The 21,015-nt window shown below is 44.9% G+C and overlaps 1 protein-coding gene across 6 annotated transcripts in view; it reads right to left on the bottom strand.

Annotated features, from left to right (window-relative positions):
- Positions 1 to 14,826, bottom strand: part of PTPN13 (protein tyrosine phosphatase non-receptor type 13) — a 172,333-nt gene extending 157,507 nt beyond the window's left edge. For 3 of the 6 annotated variants that reach the window (XM_082236238.1, XM_082236240.1, XM_082236241.1), the window contains exon 1: positions 14,373 to 14,825. The gene's annotated coding sequence lies outside the window, so the exon portion shown is untranslated. Of the gene's footprint in view, positions 1 to 14,372 lie in introns of all 6 variants that reach the window. The other 3 variants (XM_082236239.1, XM_082236242.1, XM_082236237.1) reach the window with 2 other exon arrangements.
- Positions 14,827 to 21,015: the final 6,189 nt, after the last annotated feature.

Genomic DNA, 21,015 nt, shown 5'->3' with positions numbered 1-21,015 from the left:
TTTGCTCATTGGTGGTGCCAGCAAACCTGCTTTAAGCTTAGCCATCTTTTTACAGGGGCTACACCTGATATCCTAATTGCTTGCAAGCCAAATGCGGAGGGCTGATGGGCTTAATTAGGTTCACAAAGTGAAGGTTTCCCATCCTTCGTGTGTGGACGATACCGAGCTAAACAGACCAACAACCTGGAAGCTTCCAGTGTTAATTGAAAAGTTTTATTGCGCAGACTACTGCTGGGGTTTTTCATTGGGGTTTATTTACTTTTTATTGTATTAAGTTTATTTAAACTAGTTGTTTTAGCATGATCTGAACTGTATGCTTCTTTTTAATTAAACTGTGTATTTGTTATTAATATATGGTGCCTTGGAGAAAACTTGAAAGGCAGTTTAGAAATATCTGAATACAAAAAGCCCAATGTCTCTTTCCTACCTCACTCAGGTGACATAGTAATGTCTGATAGGCCACCAGCAGAAGGAACTAGCTGTTTAAGGGGACATGCACAACTACTTTCTTCATCACTAGCACATGAGTACGGATCTCTGCCAATCTCACTTCTATGAACAAAATGCCCATATGAAACATCTTTGTCCAACTTCACTACAAAGGAGGAAAGCACACTTCTGAGAAGTTCCAACTTCCTTTATCAGTTGAATGTGTTAATGATATGTGTGTGCTGTTCGTTAACTAACAATTAACTTAAGGAATGCCACTTCATTATTCCTGCTCTTTACTTACACTGCAGTAAAGAAGAACCAATTAGCCTATGTTATGCCAGTTCTCCCACTACCATTATTACATGGTTCTATTTCCTTGATTCCCATCTGCTATTTTTATGAAATTACAGGTAAGGGTTTAGTAAGAGTTACTTTGACATATACGAAGATAGGTCTGGCCATTCAAAGCTGATTTGATGAAAGCACTGTATTCCCAGAGTTAAGACTCAAACATAGTTTCTCAAACTTATGTTTCCAGCTGTCTTTGGACTACCATTCCTGACCTCTGGTCCTGCTAGCTAGGGATGATGGGAGTTGTAGTCCAAAAACAACTAGAGGCCCAAGTCTGGGGAAACCCTGCTTTAACCATCCAAGCCAGCAGCCACTGTTGAATATGAGCAAAGTACTTTTTAATTAAGTACGAGTCACCACCATAAGGAGCTTTTGCCCCGTATTATTATTCATTATTCTTATAACATTTATATCTCACCTTTCTTCCAAGGAGGGGTTCACCCTCTCTCAACTTTGTTGAGAGAGGTAGGCTAGACTGAGAGATGGCAACTTCCCAAGCTCACACTAAGCTATTTTGGTTGTCAAAACGCAGGCTCGAGTATATTCCAGAATTCTGCAATTGTGGTACCAACTGCTGGGCTCAGAATTTCTGCATTCATTTTAATACGGGCAACACATTTTTGATCCTTAAGGCTGCAAATATAACCTTGGAAATGAATGAGCACTACATACAGTGGTACCTCGGGTTAAGTACTTATTTTGTTCCAGAGGTCCGTTCTTAACCTGAAACTGTTCTTAACCTGAAGCACCACTTTAGCTAATGGGGCCTCCTGCTGCCGCCGCGCCGCCAGAGCCTGATTTCTGTTCTTATCCTGAAGCAAAGTTCTTAACCTGAGGTACTATTTCTGTGTTAGTGGAGTCTGTAACCTGAAGCATATGTAACCTGAAGCATATGTAACCTGAGGTACCACTGTACTTAGTTTGATAACCCAGGTGGATTAATTCAGTAACGACTACACAGACTGGCAGTTGCTCTGCAGGATTTCAGATGACTGACGAACAGTGTTAATGGAACATACTTTTAGAGGCAATAAATTTACAAAATGTTAATGGGTTTACATCCACACCCCTTCTCTCCAGAGGGCCATGACAGAAGTCTCTGCAGAAGAGTTTTGAGAATCCCTGCTCCTGATAATACGCTGTTCCAAGGAAGGAAAACCATCAAGCACATTGAAAAACATCAGAGTTGCCTGTGAGACCCTAAATCTATTTGGACAGCTACATATAGACAACGTAGTTTCAGGTCAAGAATGTGCATTTTCTGCCTCATTTTACACACACAAATACAAGATGTCAGTAATTCCCAAGGACTCTGCACACATGAACTCACATAGAGAATAATTAACACAGAGAAACACAAGGGATATAAGATTAAACATACTGTACATACTTAAAACCACAGAAATCCAAGTACTACTTGCTTACGTATACCACTCAAAAGCACACAATTAGGATCCAAAACCTGATGCAAACTTTCTGAAACAGAGATGCTGTCACACTTGTCTTTTACTACCTACAACGGATAAAAGACCCAGGCCAACCACCCAAAAGCCAGTTCTAACCATTCCTTAACCAGCTCTGAATATCTTTTCCTAATCAGGGGAAATGTTAATTGCACGTTTTTGGGAACTATCAATCACACCCTGCTTTATTTGCAGACCAACATTAAGCCAGAGTTCCTCAGGTTGGATGTAACAGGGAACATTGGTTTAACACAAGCCAGGATCTTTGCACTGAAACCAGCAGGCAATGGGGGAGAAGAGGAAGGGCAAGGGAAGAAAACTCTGCTTTGCTGCTCATTCCTGGCTTATAAACCATGGTTTACAAAACCCGCAATAATTGGCCAAACTGGGTCAGTGGCTTATTTATGGCCACTTAGCAAGTACATCACTGGGATGGAATTCTGAGGCCCTCCTAGCTCACACTCTTAGCTACTATATTCAGCGTTGACAGATTTAAACCTTACTGGATCTACTTTGGTTTGTTTAGGCTAGGAACCTGAGGTTTTACCATCTGAGGTTAAGTGCAAAGTAGTGGCTTTGAGAGTCCGAGGCAATTACTTATTGCACTCGAACCATGCATGTGTATATATGAGGCACAGAACTACATTTCAGGACTCCTACAGATGACCTGCTTATAAGTGCTCCTCCCCATTGGTTTAAATGCCTGGTCCTTTGCGGAAGTGGGTTTCTTGCACAAGGCTTCCCAATCAACTCTAATTGTACGGTCTGAATTTGCTGGTATGTGACTGAATCCCATCCAAAAACAGGGAAGTGTCTGGAAATGGCTGTAGTCATCAAGGATCAGAAATTCTAACAACCAAATTTTGTGAAGTGGAGGTGTTTGGGTTTTGCTGAGAAACGCATGTAAATCTACTGGTAACTCCCAATTTACCTTCTGCCCTATTCCCTGCACCACAAGAAACTAGGTAAAGGTAAAGGGGACCCCTGACCATTAGGTCCAGTTGTGACCGACTCTGGGTTTGCGGCGCTCATCTCACTTTATTGGCTGAGGGAGCCGGTGTACAGCTTCCGGGTCATGTGGCCAGCATGACTAAGCCGCTTCTGGCGAACCAGAGCAGCGCATGGAAACGCCGTTTACCTTCCCACCAGAGCAGTACCTATTTATCTACTTGCACATTGTTCTTTCGAACTGCTAGGTCGGCAGGAGCAGGGACTGAGCAACAGGAGCTCACCCCGTTGTGGGGATTCGAACCGCCGACCTTCTGATCGGCAAGTCCTAGGCTCTGTGGTTTAACCCACAGCACCACCCGCGTCCCTTACCACAAGAAACTACTCTTGTGGAAAAAACCCATTTGATATTGAAGTACCTCCTAATTTCACAGTGACCTCTGGACAGCTGTAACCTTACACAGAGCTGCAGCCCTCTTCAGGTGTTCAACCTAAACAAAGGTGAGGGCAAAAGCATGCAGGGCGCTTAATGGGGCGCATACTTACCCCAGCCCCCCATTTCCCATGCATGGCCACTGCTGAACTTCCTGTTCAGCTGAATAGCTTAGAAGGCACTTCAGACACAAAGGTCAGAAGTGGAGGGAGCAAGGAGAGCACATGGCAGCCCGGCATATGGCAGGGGCTATGCATGTCTTCCTTGGCTGGAAACTGGTCCATTAGGATGAACAGGGCACTGCCCCAGCAACCTCAGTCTACCTTTAGCCAGCACACACCTGTCTGCCTTCTTACTTACAAGCAGCCCAGGGAAGTGGCCTTAACTGTCCCCTTTCTCCTCCTTGGTCCCAGTTTTGCACTTGCAGAATTCAGCAGCAAGTAAGATGGGGGGGGGGCAAATTAGTAGCAAGTAAGATGGATCCACTTACTGTTGGGTTCCCTGCTTTTCACTGTACCAGCTCCGAAGGGTGCAAGCCACCACTATCTGACTCCTTAATGGGTTCACATGTCCAGGCTGGACACCTGAAGAGGGCTTACTCTCTTACAGAAATAGCTCGCCACAGGTCCCACAGCTCAGCACAGTCAACAAAATACAGTGGTACCTCAGGTTACATGCGCTTCAGGTTACATACGCTTCAGGTTACGGACTCCGCTAGCCCAGAAATAGTACCTCAGGTTAAGAACTTTGCTTCAGGATGAGAACAGAAATTGTGCTCCAGCAGCACAGCAGCAGCAGGAGGCCCCATTAGCTAAAGTAGTGCTTCAGGTTAAGAACAGTTTCAGGTTAAGAACAGACCTCCAGAACGAATTAAGGTACCCAAGGTACCACTGTATGACTTGGCAGGTGGACACTTGTTGAATTTCTCCACAAGGACAGGTTCTATACAGTTTTGACACACAATGAGGTCAGATTCATAATCACTCGTTCTCTTCTGAGGTATTCCAAGTGTTATATTTATTTATTAGAAATATAACAAATTATTTTCCAAGTGTAAATGTGATCAGCAAGTGAGGGCAAATTTGTATTTTGGAAAAGTGTATATCAGAGCGGGGAACCTTTTTTCAATCTGAGGGCTCCATTCCCCTCTGGCAATCTTCTGAGATGGGGTGGGTGGGACCAGAGGGAGGGAAATGTGGGCAGAACAATGAATGTAAATTTCAATTTATGCACACCTCTCCTGGTCAAGTGAGAGGCATTAAGAGAGGTTAAGTGTTATGTACCGAGTTGAATAGGATTCAGGATGCAGCAGTCTGATTGGTCCTAGAACAATAGGACCCAGAATGCAGCAGTCTGATTGGTCCACAGGAGCCACCAATCCAGCTCCAGGTGGAAGTGAATCCGCAACCTGATTGGCCTACAGGAGAATCCCGGAATTAGCCAATCACGTGGGGCCCATTGTGTAAATAATGTATATAAAGCAGACATTCTGGGGGAACTTCCTTTCTTCCTCATTACTATGAGCTGAATAAAGAGCATGAAATCCACTCTCGACTCTGAGTACCGTATTTTCCGCTCTATAAGACACACCTTTTCCCTCCTAAAAAGTAAGGGAAAATGTGTGCGCATCTTATGGAGTGAATGCAGGCTGCGCGGCTAAGCCAGAGCAGGGAGAGGGAGCGCTGCGCAGAGATCCGTCTCACTGTTCTAGCTTCGGGCTTAGCTGCACAAAGCCTCTGCAATCCCACCTGCCATAGAACCTCATGCGTTTAGACTATATGCAATGTTGGTTTTAGGTGCAATCCCCGGAAATTTGCCCCCACGTAAATTGTGGGCTTACTGTATGCTAGCACTTCAGTGGACCTTGCTTTGCCAAGCAAGGTTCATCTAAAAAATTAGTCCTTTCCCCCTCCCCATTCCTACCCATGAAGAGCCAATGGCTGGGCCGGACAGGTGGAACTAGGTCAGATCAGGAGGAATTTCTCCCAGAGAAGCTACAGGTACAAAGTTCAACACATCGGGAAGTGATGAGCAGTTCCTGACAAGATTGACACCTAACAAGAAGTCAAGATTGGCTGCGGCTCCATATTATTCAATGACACACCTGAATTTGAGACTATATAATGTGTAAAAAAATACTTTCAGAAGTCACCTTCCAGCAGGGAAACAAGTCATGTCAGTTTCGATTTATATTTCTTGCACAGAGCTGAGACCAAGAAACGCCTTGCTTCAACTTCTACCTTAAGGCTTTATATCTTAAGGCAGATCTACCATATTTGTAAATAGCTAGAGACTCTACAATCTGATATGGAGAGAAATGCCTTGCAGAATAAAATTCATTGTGAATAAAGAAACACATTTTGCTTGCAAGAAATATCACTTGGCTTGCTCAATACCATACAAGAAACTGATAAGGCAGTTGGTTGCAAGGTTTCTTTTATCATTTCCCCACCTCAAATGAGGCACAACTGTTTGGGAACACACAATGGGAATTTAATAAACTGATTTTCATTAAAAATCAAAAGGGAGGGCTAGTTCCCGCATAACATTTGGTTCCATGGCACAAACAGGTGGAAAATGTTGTGCTTGAACTGGTCATCCCTAAGGACTGTTTCAGCATGCTCGTGTCAGAAGCATTCCTGAAAAATCGAAATGGAAGGGCAGCTCCAATTAAACATTTTCTGTTTATGTCTCCATTCAGGACTTGCTTCAAAGCATCCCATGGAGCCAATATTGTTTCGGAAGCTGCCTGGAGTTAGGAAACTGCCACTTCCGCCTTTCATAATTCTTGTTCCTTGTAATTATTATTTTTAATCAGGTTTCAAGTCCTCATGATAGTGAAGGTCACCTTTAAGTGTTAAGTAATGTCTAAAAAAAGTTTATATATAAAGGCTAAAGTGTTGATTAATAAGCATATTTGTGACCCTTTGTAGTCAGTTACTTCTGCCTCTACAAATCCTATAAAGTGGTACCTCGGGTTAAATACTTAATTCGTTCCGGAGGTCCATACTTAACATGAAACTGTTCTTAACCTGAAGCACCACTTTAGCTAATGGGGCCTCCTGCTGCCGCCGCGCCGCCGGAGCACAATTTCTGTTCTCATCCTGAAGCAAAGTTCTTAACCTGAAGCACTATTTCTAGGTTAGCAGATTCTATACAGTGGTACCTCGGGTTACATACACCAGGTTACAGACTCCACTGACCCAGAAATAACACCTCGGGTTAAGAACTTTGCTTCAGGATGAGAACAGAAATTGTGCTCTGGCAGCGTGGCAGCAGCAGAAGGCCCCATTAGCTAAAGTAATGCTTCAGGTTAAGAACAGTTTCAGGTTAAGAACGGACCTCCGGAACGAATTAAGTACTTAACCCGAGGTACCACTGTAATTGCCAGTAAGTTCAGCTGGACTCAAGTAGGACTTATTTCAAAGTAAACATGCATGGGAACATAACCACCAACCTAGACTCCGCCATGCTTTCCTACTAGGAATGGCTTCACCCATTATGAAAAAAACCACACATGTTTGCCACAGCTGTATCAGCACCTAATATGTCAAATTGAAAGGTCAGGCCCCGGTCCTCACCTCTAAATTACAGAAACATAGATTTGTAGAGCTGGAAGGGACCGCAAGGAGCATCTAGTCCAACCCCCTACAATCCAGGTATCTTCCACCCAACATGGGACTCAAACCCAAAACCTTGAGTTTAAGAGTCTCATGCTCTACTGACTGACCTCAGGGCATGTGTTGGGAAGCCTGGATTGCCCACATTTTTTTCCAGCGAATGTCTACTACATCTTTAGGGGAAAGTATCTTCCATTCATGTTTTTACTTGTTTACAGAAAGAAACCCTGATAAAACATGAGCAAAGAACACCAAACTAGTCTTATGACACCTTAAAGATCAACAGATTTAATGTAGCACAAGCTTTCGAATCCCCGCGACGGGGTGAGCTCCCGTTGCTCGGTCCCTGCTCCTGCCACCTAGCAGTTCGGAAGCATGCCAAAGTGCGAGAACCTTGGAACCTCTAGATACGAACGGGATCCGTTCCGGAGCCCCATTCGCATCTAGAAGCAAACGTAACTAGCGACGGCACATCTGCGCACGCGCATGTCGCTTTTTGCTGCATCTTTGCATGACATCATTTTGAGCGTCTGTGCATGCGCAAGCGGTGAAACCTGGAAGTAACATGCTCCGTTACTTCTGGGTTGCCGCGGAGCGCAACTCGAACATGCTCAACTCGAAGCATATTCAACCCGAGGTATGACTGTAGATAAATAGGTACCGCTCCGGCAGGAAGGTAAACGGCGTTTCCATGCTCTGCTCTGGTTCGCCAGAAGCGGCTTAGTCATGCTGGCCACATGACCCGGAAGCTGTACGCCGGCTCCCTCGGCCAATAAAGCAAGATGAGCGCCGCAACCCCAGAGTCGGTCACGACTGGACCTAATGGTCAGGGGTCCCTTTGCCTTTACCTAAGCTTTCATGAACACTTCATCACATTCATAAGTCACTATCTTCATGTGGCAAATATAAAAAATGGGCATATAGATGGGGAACATAATATAAACAAGAGGCAAAATGACCATGAAAGGCAATAGGTATGTATTCTGTGACAATTCTATGAAAAGCTCAAAAGTAAACCAGATACACACAGCATTATTAGAAGCAGATAACATAATCATCCTAGGTCTAACACCTGGAGTGAGAGGAAAAACACCATTGTCTCAATTCAGGCCTAAGCAAATAATATCAAGCTCCCTGATAAGTTCTCATTGACAATTTCATGGTGGAGCCTCCCTTTGAAGTTCCTTTGTTGAAGGATCCTGGGAAACGAAAATATTTTCCTATTGGTTTCTGAATGCTGCCAATTGCTGTGTCCATTTATTCCTTTGCACAGAGATTGATATGTTTGCCCTCCATCGGTAGGACAGAAGGGCATTGCTGGCAGGTGATAGCATGCATCAGCCTGGATAGCTCAGTTGGTTAGAGCATAGTGCTAATAATGCCAAGGTTGCTAGTTCGATTCCTGTAGGGTTGGACTACGATCCTCAGGCTCCCTTCCAACACTATGATACGATTCTGGAAGACGAAGATGAACAGGTGAAGCAGCTCCTGACATGGCTGATGGTGTTGCAATAAGAAGATACAGGGACAAAGCTGACCACTGGGTTCGCTGCAGGGTCTGGTCCTGTGCTCATGTAGCCTGTTACTGCAAGCAGCTATTTTCAGCAGCATAGGCAAACTCGGCCCTCCAGATGTTTTGAGACTACAATTCCCATCATCCCTGACCTGTTAGCTAGGGATGATGGGAGTTGTAGTCCCAAAACAGCTAGAGGGCCGAGTTTGCCTATGCCTGAGTTAAGGGGATATTTGTAAGACAGGAGGCCTGATGGACTCTTAAGTCATGAAAGCTTATACCATAATAAACTGTTAGCTACAAAACCATCCTGGAAACTGTTGCCATAAGGAGAGTTTCTCTCTCATCTGGGGCCACCATATCTTACAAAAAAACAACAACCAACGACACCCCTCTTTTGGAGCCAAACTACATGTTACACTTTGGAAGAAGTCAAACCATTGGTCCATGTACAGGTAGGCAGCCGTGTTGGTATCAGAAGAAGTGTGCATGCACACGAATGCTCATACCAATAATTTAGTTGGTCTCTAAGGTGCTGCTGGAAGGAATTTTTGAATTTTGTTTCGACATTGGTCCACATAGTTCAGTATCATCAACCCTGGCTGATAGCTGCTCACCAGAGTTTCAGGCAGGAATCTCTCCTAGCCCTACCTGGAGATTGAACCTGGTAACCGTCTGCGTGCAAGGCAGATGTTCTGTCACTGAGCTATTATGCATCCCCAACCATGGGCATAGCCAGGATTTTTGTTAGCGGGGAGGAAGGACATTTGTTCCGGGGGGAGGGCAGAACTGTCATGATTGGTCAGTTAGTTAAGTACAGTGGTACTCAGGTTAAGAACTTAATTTGTTCTGGAGGTCCGTTCTTAACCTGAAACTGTTCTTAACCTGAAGCACCACTTTAGCTAATGGGGCCTCCCGCTGCCGCTGCGCCGTCTCTGTGGAATTTCTGTTCTCATCCTGAAGCAAAGTTCTTAACCCGAGGTACTATTTCTGGGTTAGTGGAGTCTGTAACCTGAAGCGTATGTAACCCGAGGTACTACTGTATTTCTATTGTTTCACTTGATGTAGGGGGGCGACTGCCACTCCCTGCCTACGCTCATGTCCTTAACCACTTAATAAGTAGTATGCAACTGCAACTTGTGCTTTTTACTATATGTGCCAGGGGGTGGGGAGTGGAACACGATGATATTATTATCCTGACCACGTTGCAGAAGGGTTTAATCCACTCTATCCTGAGACACGGTGGAAATTCGTCCCTGCTCAGCCAATGGGAACTTTTTTCCTAAGCTGCAAAGTGGAGTTGAACCCCCAGTTTCCATCCCAGTTGCAGCTGGAAAGGGATGCACTGCTGTGATCAAGGTAATAACCCCCTGGCGCCTTTATTTATTTGTTTATTTACATTTATATCCTGCCCTTTCTCCCAAATGAGCCGAGAGCAAGAAACACATCCACAATAAAAAAATATTTAAAACATTTCAAAACTTTAACAAATTCAGGAAAAAACAGAAGGCATGTGCATTGAACATACTGCATACTTTGATTCTCAGAACAGAGATTGAAGAACTGAGCAAAGTCAGGCAAAAAGTAAGTTGTGCACAGTATGTCCTCAGTTCTAGATTTCCTTCTGAACATGGAACTGAGGGGAGTCCATAAACACTGGATGCAAAATATCAGTATAAAGAAAGGATGGGGAACCTGTGGCCCTCTGTGTGTTGATGGACTACAACTCCCATCAGTACTAGTCAGGAACGATGTAAACTGTAACCTAACAACATCTGGAGGACCACAGATTCCTTGTTCCCAAAGTAAAGATTGGAACTCTGCATTCATCTAATAGCAGAAATTAGATGATTATTAACAGCCAAGTGTTGTGACTTATTTACAACTGTCTAACCTATGTTTTCACTATGGTAATGATTATGGATCAACATTCCACAGCATTTTGTTTCTCCTGCCTTCTTGTTTGATGTGCAAACTGCTGGGTGAAAAAGGAAAACAACCACCACCTTGGCAACATGCAAGCAGTATATTTGTGCTGCTTGCTCAAGCCGGTCTTGAGCAAGGTACGATCAAGCATGTGAAAGGAGCAAAGTGCTGTAAATAAGAAATGTCAAAAAAAAAGAAGATGGTTGACCTGCACTTTCTAGGCACGAGTCTGAGGCGTTTCCCCCTAGCCTCGCTGCTTTCCCAGGTCAAGCACACACTTTAGCTTTCAACAGGAGCAAACATCAATCCAGAGAAAACCCGAATTTTCTCCGATTGAGTGCTGAAGAAGGCTCCCACAGCAGGACAATAAGAAGTGTGGCTAAGCACTTAGCATTCCTTGCCTGCTCATTTTTTCCAGTTCAAACTGAGTGATCCTGAACCCTCTGGTTTCTGTTCTGTTGGGGCTGAAAACTCTGAACCGAATGGGAAGACAAATACAATTCCATTCACCCATCAACATCACTTAAGTAAACAAAACGCTAGGATGAGGACAGAAATATATTTATATTTCCAATGTTTGTGCTACTGGGCTGAAGGTACAGATGAGGCACATAAAGCAAAGTGAAATTGCACACTGTGGTGGCAAACGCATAGCTCCACATTTTCTGAGATAAGGGCCCCATCTGCACTAGACATTTAAAGCACTACCATACCACTTTAAATAGTCACGGCGAATAATTATGGGAACTGTGGTTTCTTAACGGTGCTGAGAGTTGTCAGGATTGAACCTGGGACCCTCTCATGCAAATCAGATACTCTGAACTATGGTAACCTCCTGTCCCCAATTACGCCCAAGGGAAATTCAGGGATATTTTGTAATGCCAATTTGAAGGGGGTGGAGAGGGGTGGCACTTGCAGGCGGAGAAGCCTTTGGGCTGAGTCCCCCTTGTACCCAGACCCACTTAAAAATAAATAAATTAAACACTGGCCCCGAAGCAAAAGCATATATGGCCAAGAAGCCTCAGGATCCAAGGAGCTGGATGGAGAGAGGCTGCCATAAGCGAGCGGACCACCAATTTCACCAACGGTGCCCATATTCTATGCGTAATCAAAAGTAGATCTGACAGACCCACACCATACATTCAAAGCACATGGCTTACCCCAGAGCTTCCTGGGAACTGTCGTTTGCTAAGGATGCTGGGAATTTTAAATTCAGAAGATCTGTAATTGATGAGCTCTATTTGGGCGTACAGGAATGCGGGTAGCGCTGTGGGTTAAACCACAGAGCCTAGGACTTGCCGATCAGAAGGTTGGTGGTTTGAATCCCCACAACGGGGTGAGCTCCCGTTTCTCGGTCCCTGCTCCTGCCAACCTAGCAGTTCGAAAGCACATCGAAGTGCAAGTAGATAAATAGGTACCGCTCCGGCGGGAAGGTAAACAGCGTTTCTGTGCGCTGCTCTGGTTCGCCAGAAGCGGCTTAGTCATGCTGGCCACATGACCTGGAAGCTGTAGGCCGGCTCCCTCGGCCAATAAAGCGAGATGAGCGCCACAACCCAAGAGTTGGTCACAACTGGACCTAATGGTCAGGGGTCCATTTACCTTTACCTATTTGGGCGTACAAGATTTTGGCCTCATGCCGGGCACCATATTACGAAAGATTACCAAAGACCACCCCTGTTATAACTTTGAAGGGGGAAAACTAAGCTGCCAAGATTCTCTGGGCAAAGTGAGTGGGCTGTAAATGGATGGTGTGGATCTGACCCTTGCTGATCTGAAGCCTACCAGGAACAAAAAACAATACACCACATTTTCTTGTCAATCAGTCCTGTGGGACTAAAAATACTGTAGTTACTTGGTTAAGTATGCCCCAAATTTCTCCAGATGCAAACAGTCAAAACACCAGCAGAAAATCCTACCCGCAGCCCACCCGCTTTCTCTCTTTCCAACAAACCCAGCCAAGCTGCAATCACAATCAATGCCATATCTCAAGAACAGGAGAAATACGTCCAATTTGTGCCGCGAAGAAGATGCTTTAGATACACCAGTTGTCAACAGCCACCTGTGGCCCCACAGTTTTGGATGCCATGCATTTAGTTCGGGATCCACCCAACACGCAAAACCGGTTGCGCCGTTTCAATTCCCAACCAAAATCAGACTGCTCCAGAGCAACTCCTGGCGGTTCTCTATGAAGTAAATCCTGCCTTTGTTGTTTTTAAAACATGCAATTTAGGGAGAATGACACACTCTCCAATATGAGAGGAGAGATTACGCTGTGGTTTTGCGGAGGTGTTGATTACAGGTAGATAAATATCAAAAATGAAACCCGTATTATTTCTCAGCACTCCCCAGCAGATTTCTCCCCCGATTTCAGACTTTTCTCCCACAAATCTCCTCCTCCTCCTCCTCTCTCCCAATCTCAGCTGAATGTCAACAGGATTATTACCGCAGAGTAAGAGTGTTGAAGGCGAGCAGGCCAAGATCCTCAGAAGAAAACTTCGTGGAAGTGACTGGGGATCATTCTCTCAGGAAAAAAAATTGTATCAGGGCACTAGCATCTTAACTTTCAAAGCTCAAGTTTTATTCTAAATGTCTTCTCCATCTGCTAGTTTGTGAACCTCAAAATTTCTGCTCTGTGCTGAGGTTTTGGGACAGGAAATAGTGGGAAACTTTAACAACAGCAGCAAAACAGCTTGCATCAATATTCTCTTTCCTCCCTTGCATTCTTCTGATGAGACACAAATTTTCCACAATTATTTAAAAGGGAGAGAGACCGGCAGGCAGGCAGGCTTGCTGAGTGAAAAAAGACACAGACATACAGAGCAGGGGAAGAAAAATGTGCCCTAAGAAATTTATCCTTTCCCTTCCAACAAATCCATCTGTACATCTCTCACACACACACACTCACAAATGCTCATCCCAACACCAAGCAAAGACATTTGTCTCCATCCTGACCTCCCAGTCCAATTATATATGTTCCACGTGGGGGGTGATCCATGTAGAAAACAGATTCTTTACGACTCCAAAACCACACCGCTTTGATGGCTTTTCCCTTTGGTGGTTTACAAACGTGGGAGAGGTTTGATCCTTCCAACACACACTTTCACTGCAGCTGATGCCTCCACACCATCACAATTTCCCAGCGACTCTTTTAAAAAGTACAGAAAGCAAACAACAAAAAAGGTCTGCTTTAGGAATTTCTTCCAGGGGTGGGGAAACCTTCGGCATGCTGGACGCTGCTGAACTCAAAGTGCCATCAACCCCGGCCTGCGCGGCCAATAGTTAAGGCTGATGGGGCTTGTAGTCCAATATCCGGAGGGCCAAAGGCTCCGTGCCCCTGCTGCGCCCTATCATCCACAGCAATCCCACCACAAGCCTTCCCTTCCCCCTCCTGCACACCCCACGGGGAGGGGAGGTGGGGTCCGACACATGCCACCCTTCAGACTTTCACTTGCCCCCATCAGCAGGCGAGCACGCAGCCCAACTCCGCATCATGGTCTCAGTAGTCCTTATCAGAGATACCCAAGTGCGCGCACACGAACTAAAGACTCGGGAGTACTTGTGGGGAGGGGTATTTTGGAGCTGGGGACAGACCCACCCCGTATTACAGCACTCTCGAAAGATAATTAGGGCAGGACGCCGACGCCGCCTCCCACCCGTCCAAGGCAACACACACCGACTTCACTTACCAGCCGCCTTGAGTTCAAAAACAACACCGCAACACCTCGATCCTGGAGCGCTGGGCACGGGACGGGGAGCCCTCTCTCCTCCCCGGCGATGGCGCTAACTGGAACCTGCAAAGGAGCCCGGAGAGGGGGAGCCGATGGATCGGGGCTTCGGCGTCGGCAGCATCTCCTCCCTGGGTAGCTATTTTGACCGGCCCGAGCCCCCCATCTCTCTCCCCTCAACCCCCTTCCGGCTTGTTTGCTTGGCGAAAGAGGACGCAGCCCAGGGCGCAAAGTTTCCCTGCAAGTTAGCCGCGGTTTCCAGAGCCCGAGCGGCGAAGGCAAGGCGATGCGGGCTTGGGATCTTTCTTCGGCGCCTGCCTGCGCCCTCCTCCTCCTCCTCCTCCTCCTGCCGACACCAGCCGAAGCGGCTGCTCCCGGAGTGCGTGCGCGCTTGTTGTGTCGGTGTGTCTGCGCGCGCGTCCCTAACGCTGCCTCTCCGGGGCTGTAACCATTGTAGCCAGCCGCGAAGCAGCCTCCCTCCCCCGCGCGCCCGCCCGCCTCTCAGCCACTCACGCCCCTCGGGGAAGCTGCTGACACAAGCTCGATGGGATCCCGTCTCCCGCTCGCTCGCTCGCTCTCTCCCTCCTGTCCCGCCCCGTTCTGGGGCCCTGGCAGGTCTAGCCGCTCTCTGGTTACTAAGCCAACCTCCAGGCCTGCTTGCTGTTGCTGCTGCCGCCGCCGCCAAGAGCAACGTGGTTTCTTCCTCTCCTTTAACTTTTTCAAAACGCTCCAGGAAAGCCGCCCATCTTTCCAAGATGATAAAGCTAGGGGTTTTTTTATTTATTTTCCTATACTTCGCACTCGCTCCTGGACATTATTTTATCTTCCATTCTTTGCAATGGCTTGTGCACAAAATAAGATTTAACGTCGTTTAATATAATATCTAATATATTTAATATAATACGATACTTTTTCCTGTGCTTTGCATTGGCTCCTGCATATACTAATAATAAGTATAATACTTTCTTTTCTATTCTTTGCATTGGCTCCTAAATACAATAATTATAATATGGGTTTTTTCCTCTGCTTTGTCTTGGCTCCTACTACTTTATTACCACTACTAATACTGTAAAAATATGCAGGAGCCAATGCAAAGAACAAAAAGGAATAACTTATTGTTCTTGTTGTTGTTTTTACTCGCTATTCTTCACATTGGCTCCTATATGTTATTTATTATTATTGCTAAATATTATTGTTAAAAATACAGTCCGAACCAAAGGACCTCTGGATATTGGCTAAGAAGCCTCACTGAATTCAGTGGGATTTACTTTGGCATTAACCTTGTTGGTTGCACACAGTATATGAAGAGACCAGCGATGTGGAGCAGCGACTGCATTTTTTCATAGCTGGGACTGATGTCATCCTCTGTTGCCGCTTGTGACTATTATTATTATTAATTACCGTATTTTTTGCTCTATAACACGCACCAGACCATAACACGCACGTAGTTTTTAGAGGAGGAAAACAAGAAAAAGAATATTCTAAACGAAATAGTGGATATATGATTTTTGTGGTTCATGTTGTGGCCACAGACATGTGATCTGACAGTGCGTTTGGAGTAGCCCAATGCAAAAATCCTGAGGATCCAGGTGGATCCATGCTTTGTAACCACAGAGGAGGGAAGGAAGGGGAACCATGGATCCTCTGCTCACGACTGCAGCAGATCCCCCCCGCCACCCATAGGCATTCGCTCCATAACACGCACAGACATTTCCCCTTACTTTCTAGGAGGAAAAAAGTGAGTGTTATGGTGCAAAAAATACGGTACATTTCTACACCACCCTTCATCTGAGGATCACTGGGTGGTTTACAATATATGGTAAATCTGCATGCCAAAGAAATAACTTTTTCTCAAAGAAACTCACCCAAACACAACCAAAGGGAGGTTACACTTATCCTCTCCATTCCTTTAAGATGGCTCTGCCCCCATCACTTCCAGACTGTCCTCACTTTGCAGGTTTTTTAAAAGGAGAGAGCACCTGTTGCATACAAGGTTCCTCAGAGACAGTTTGGGAACCCCAGGTGTAGATTGTTGGGGGGAGGGGAATTATTACAAGATAAAGGTAAAGGGACCCCTGACCATTAGGTCCAGTCGTGGCCGACTCTGGGGTTGCGGCGCTCATCTCACTTTATTAGCCGAGGGAGCCGGCGTACAGCTTCCGGGTCATGTGGCCAGCATGACTAAGCCGCTTCTGGCGAACCAGAGCAGCACAATGAAACGCCATTTACCTTCCCGCCAGAGTGGTAGCTATTTATCTACTTGTACTTTGATGTCCTTTCGAACTGCTAGGTTGGCAGGAGCAGGGACCGAGCAACGGGAGCTCACCTCGTCGCGGGGGTTCGAACCGCCAACCTTCTGATCAGAAAGCCCTGGGCTCTGTGGTTTAGCCCACAGCGCCACCCACGTCCCTTTATTACAAGATACCACCTTACAATAACTAACTATAGCTTTGCAATAACTGAAGTCTGTGTGCCTAATTTTCTCTTGCTTGCATTCCCCTCCCAGTGTTGAATTTTAGGGTGTTGGAGCAGGGAGCCTAGCTCTTTTGCTTTGCAGCTCACAATTCAAATGGATGGTGATGTTATTTGCTACAGGGAACCAGGCAGAGGGCCTTCTTGGTAGTGGCGCCCGCCCTGTGGAACGCCCTCCCTTCAGATGTCAAGGAAATAAACAACTATCTGACTTTTAGAAGGCATCTGAAGGCAGCCCTGTTTAGGGAAGTTTTTAATGTTTGATATTTTATTGCTTTTTATTATTGTTATTAATATTCTGTTGGGAGCGGAGCTGCCCAGAGTGGCTGGGGAAACTCAGCCAGATGGGCAGAGTATAAATAATAAATTATTATAACATTATTATTATTACTACCTTATTATTTGTACCTATGAGCCACCTAATAAAATACATTCTGTAGGTGACATACGCTATCAAAACAAGATTGAAAACACACCATGCAACAATTCCAGTGAAATAACTGTAAAACCAGCAAGAGCTCTTCAATAAAATTCATAATTTTTCAATCCTGTTATTATAGCGATTGCTAATAATAATGATAATAGTAACCACAATATACATATTTTGCTAGCTCAGTTTACATTGCACTGCTTTGTATACACAACCTTAGTCATTCCTACCGCAATAAAGTAGATCTGTGTTATATCCTCAGGACGTAGGTTAAGAAGGGGAACGGACGTTCTCTTTCCGGGACTACCTGAGCAGCAGGAATGAAGGACAGAGGCCTAATATTACAGAGGGGCAAGAAAGGGTGGGTCCTACAAGGCCGCTGTGGGTCCTGGGTCAATCTCAAGGGTGGATGGATTCGCAACACTAGCCTGCTAGCACCCAGAGCAGATGGGAGAAGAGGTAAAACCTTACTGGAATAAATGACCCATGTTTTGCACCAAAGTATTTTTTTTAAATGATATTTTATTAGATTTTATCAATAGAAAAGTTAAAAGAGAAAAAACAAAAAAGAACAAATACAAAACAAATACAAAATACAAAAGTACAAAAATACAAAATACAAAAATTAGACACTAAAAAGAAAAAAGAAAAAAAAACACATATAGGAAAAAAACACAAAAATTCCCTCTTTCTTATCTCCACTTTGGTTAAATTATTTTCCTGACTTCCTCACTTCTCCCATTTTTGTATCCCTTTTGTTTTGCACCAAAGTATCCGATGGTACGCAATACCAGCACCTCTTTTGTTGTTGTTGCCACTTACTGTAACAACTTCATGGTAAGTACCGGCACCTATTTTTCTACTTAAAAAAAAGCACTGGATATATCTGTCTTGGATGCTTTAGCTGAGATTCCTGAATTACAGGGGTGTGAACCAGATGTTCCTTACTTTTAGAAGACAACTGAAGGCAGCCTTGTTTAGGGATGCTTTTAATGTTCAATAGACCATTGTATTTTAATCTTTGTTGGAAGCCGCCCAGAGTGGCTGGAGAAACCCAGCCAGATGGGCGGGGTATAAATAATAAATTTATTATTATTATTATTATTATTGTTGTTGTTGTTGTTGTTGTTGTTGTTGTTGTTGTTGTTATTATTATTATTATTATTATTATTATTATTATTATTATTTTCCTTGGGTTCCTTCTATGGATCTCTAGAGTCCTGAGGATGCAGAACACCAAATATGAAGAGGCCTGGAAACAAAACACTTTCCTAGCCCAAAGGAGACTGAATATCAATATGAACCAAAACATGTAATCTTTTTAAAAAAGAGAATGTGGAATTATATGAAGGCCTCTTTCCACCAGGCCCACTGCTTGTAGAACGCTCTCTGTTCTGCCACCTCTACCGTTATCTCCCCCGCCCCCGTTTCTTTCCCCTAAAAAAGAGTTAAAAATAACCTTAAAAAGAGTTTAAAATAACCTAAAAACAATTACCTACCCTCAAACTAATCATTTCAAGGTTGCCAGAGGCAGAACTTTTCAACCATGCCTGGGTAAACATGAGAGTTTTTAACAGTGAGGGCCTAAACTGATGTTTTCCAGTGGCAATGAAGATAAACTTGGAAAGAGTGAACTCCTTGGATCAGAAAAACAATAGTGGGAATGACTGGAGCTCTTCCAAAGAACTTGTCTCCAAATTAAGATAACAAAGAGGCTACAAAGAGTCGTGTGGCTCCTTCCAGACTTAAGGAGACATTTCTTAAGGCATGGAGCAGGGTTAGGCAGAATATTGTCTGAGATTGCTGGTAGATCTTCAAAATCCCACTATCTGCTTTCTGGAAACAATTGAATATATTTTTGTTCCAACGAGCTTTTCCAGCTGAATGAATGGGTCTTTCTGCTCTGTGTGTCTCCTCTTTCTGTTTTTAAACTCATCTGTTTATGTTTTTTAAAAAACATTTTCCACTGTTTTTATTTCATTTTGTCCATCACCTTGAGATGCTTGTGCAATTAAAAAGTAATAAGAAATATATTTTTAAAATATCCTTATCTACTCAAAGAAGAACTCACGTGGTATCATTCTTTTCTTTTGTCGCACCTAATATAATTTTTGCCAAAGTGCTTTGCTTTGAATTGTTGTCAGTAATTCACAGTATGTTGTTTCTTTCAAATCAGGGGGATGTGCATGTAGGAGACTTGATGCAGCAAACATAATGCAGACTTTGTGTTTTTTGGGAGTGAAGCTGCGGCAGGAGAGTGAGTAAACAATTACAAGCTTCAGTGCTCCAGCTTGGAAAGATGCTGTGTTTACTTGCAAAACAGTCCCTATGGAAGACCCACAGGCTTATAGCTTTCAGGAAACTTCCCTACCAGGCATTCTGAGGAAAAATGAACTGCCAGAATCCTGTCACAGCAAAGTTTCTAAGCATTTGTCTCAATCCAGTGAAGATTATCTGTGGGCGAAAACCAGCCTTTATTGTCCTGGTCTTCATCTTCACCATACATTTAAATCAGCATCATATCAGTTTAAACAGTTCAGAATGGGGGGGAAGGATCATAAGCAGCTCAGAATGTTTTGCTGCCCAGAACAAAGGGCAGTATGGTACACCTCCCCTCCCAAATTCAACATACTGGTTTGGCAAAGCCTCTCCTCCTCCCAGAGGGGAGGGGTTGTGAGCGGGAGCAGCCTCCCGCGGGGGCAGAGAGTCGTATTCGGCTCCCTGCTCCTGATTGGTTCTGCTGCCGCGGCCAAGCCTCCCAGCCGACCAATAGGGCTGGCTGGTGGGCGGGGCTAAATGCGTTTAAACAGCCCTCTTCTCTCAGTCTGTTCCTGCTTTGAACTTGCCTTCAGGAAGAGCGTGGACTTGTTGTCGCACATTAAGGAGGACTTTGATGAAGTGGCTGTATTATTCCCAGAAACCACTGTGTTTTGGTTCTCCCTTCTAAAAAGAAGGGTGTGGCGTGGCAGTCATAGCCCTATAGCTATTGACAAATCCAGGAAATTTCTGAATCGTGTGGTGGCCCGCAAGCTGCTATATATGAATGGCCATGTGATTGCACACCCTGACAGCAATGTGTTTTTGTTTCGTGGCGATGGTGTCCATCTTTCTGATCAAGGAAATGATGTGTGGTTGGCAGACATCATCAGAAGAATTAGGAATTGGTTGCAGCTGTGAGGGTATTTGCTGCGAGTCTTTTGGCTCGGGTGGCGGTTAGGCATTGGAATGTGTCTGCTGTGTTGGAGGATTGGGTATGCGCCATCATCTACCCCTCCTCTTTTGGGTATTCCGTTAAAGGAACCCGGCGGTCGTGGATCCTGTCCGATGCCCTGCTAGTGGCTAGGGCCATGGCGCAACCCCCGGTGATGTCATGGGGTTGCTTCCAGTTGTATTTGCATCAACAAGCTCCTCTCATTGGTTGTTAACCCTGATATGACTCCTGGCTGTGTCGAGTGGAGTCTTGTACAGTGGTGCCCCGCAAGACGAATGCCTCGCAAGACGAAAAACTCGCTAGACGAAAGGGTTTTGCGGTTTTTGAGCTGCTTCGCAAGACGAATTTCCCTATGGGCTTGCTTCGCAAGACGAAAACGTCTTGCGTTTTTTGCAAGTTTGTTTCCTTTTTCTTAACACCGTTAATACAGTTGCGACTTGACTTCGAGGAGCAACTCATAGAACGCGGTGTGGTAGCCTTTTTTGAGGTTT

Source organism: Podarcis vaucheri (assembly GCF_965113315.1).
Source record: "Podarcis vaucheri genome assembly, chromosome: 9".
Lineage (NCBI taxonomy): Eukaryota > Metazoa > Chordata > Lepidosauria > Squamata > Lacertidae > Podarcis > Podarcis vaucheri.
The sequence above is the reverse complement of the archived record's forward strand: the minus strand, read 5'-3'. Positions and strand labels throughout refer to the sequence as shown.